Source organism: Corvus brachyrhynchos, unplaced genomic scaffold (assembly GCF_000691975.1).
Source record: "Corvus brachyrhynchos isolate BGI_N302 unplaced genomic scaffold, ASM69197v1 scaffold549, whole genome shotgun sequence".
NCBI classification, from domain to species: domain Eukaryota; kingdom Metazoa; phylum Chordata; class Aves; order Passeriformes; family Corvidae; genus Corvus; species Corvus brachyrhynchos.
The window spans coordinates 85881-87099 of record NW_008240055.1 but is presented as its reverse complement, the minus strand read 5'-3'; positions in this window follow the sequence as shown (position 1 = coordinate 87099).

Genomic DNA, 1219 nt, shown 5'->3' with positions numbered 1-1219 from the left:
CCGCACGCGAGTGCCTAGGCTGCAGGACCCGGGGCAGAGCTGCTGCCGGGCACCGCGGAGCCCCGTAGAGCCCCGCAGCACCAGGTACGCACAGCCCAGCCGCTCTACTCTGCCCGCGGCTCACTGGGAAGAGGGTAGCCTGGTCCCTAAGGCACTGCGCAGTTTCTTGCTCACTCAGGCTGACAGACTCGTGCCGAGCCCCAGCCGAGTTCCACAGCCACACAAGTTCATTCACATGCTGCTTCTCGAGCAGGTCTGTGCACTCTGCCTCTGCTCTTGGGCAATCTACCCCGAGTGGCTGGAGGAGCTCAGCTGGGAACAAATGAAATACCTGTAAAGTTGGAGTTGAGAGCTGAAAGCTCGCCTGACTGCGCCAAGCATCGCTCTGGGAGAAGGCACTTGTTTGTATCCATGGCATATCAGAACAGAGCAGTGCCCAAAACCTCTGGTGACAGTGCTGTGAGCCCTTCTCGTGGCAAGAGGGTATCACTGGATCCCAGGAATGTGCTACTGTATTGCGAAATACTCCCCACAGGCATCCCTGACTCTGCTCCTTCCAGCACGTGTCCCCCCTGTATCTTCTCACTGCTTAAAGCAAGGTATTGGTAGCTCAGGTCAGTGCCATCCTTGTTTGACCTTTCTTCTTCTCTCATGACTGTTTTTCCCTTTCCCAATACACATCATCTCCTTCCTGGAGAGGAACTACACCTTTGTTTTAACAATATTTTGCAATAGTATCTTTTGTTACATGGGCTGCAACTCTGAGTTAAATTCATCCTCTGCCCATTAGCTCTGCCAAACCACCATTCACCCACTCAATTTCCTGAGCTGGGTCAGTGACCCTATCCTGTCTCCTGGCCCTGTGCTTGGGCACAGCAACACACTCAACACCAGAGACTTGGTAGCTGCCCCTGGGAACAGAGCTATGCAACATCCCAGCTCCTGCTGCCACTGATCCAGGCTGAGCTGCTTCTCCAGAATAACCAACTCTTCATTCCACAGGGCTGGAGTCATCACTTTGGGTGGAGGTGCCCTGAGAGGCAGCAGGGAAATATAAATAATGACATGCAGAGGTGGTACTGCAGCTGGCAGTGATGGGCAGGACTGTGGAGCCAGTGAAAGCGGTGGTGCTGAGGCAGCATCCCAGCCATCTCCCCTTGCATGTCCTGAGAAACCTGAACAAAGCTGGGCTACCAGAGCCACCACCGCTGCTCTGCTC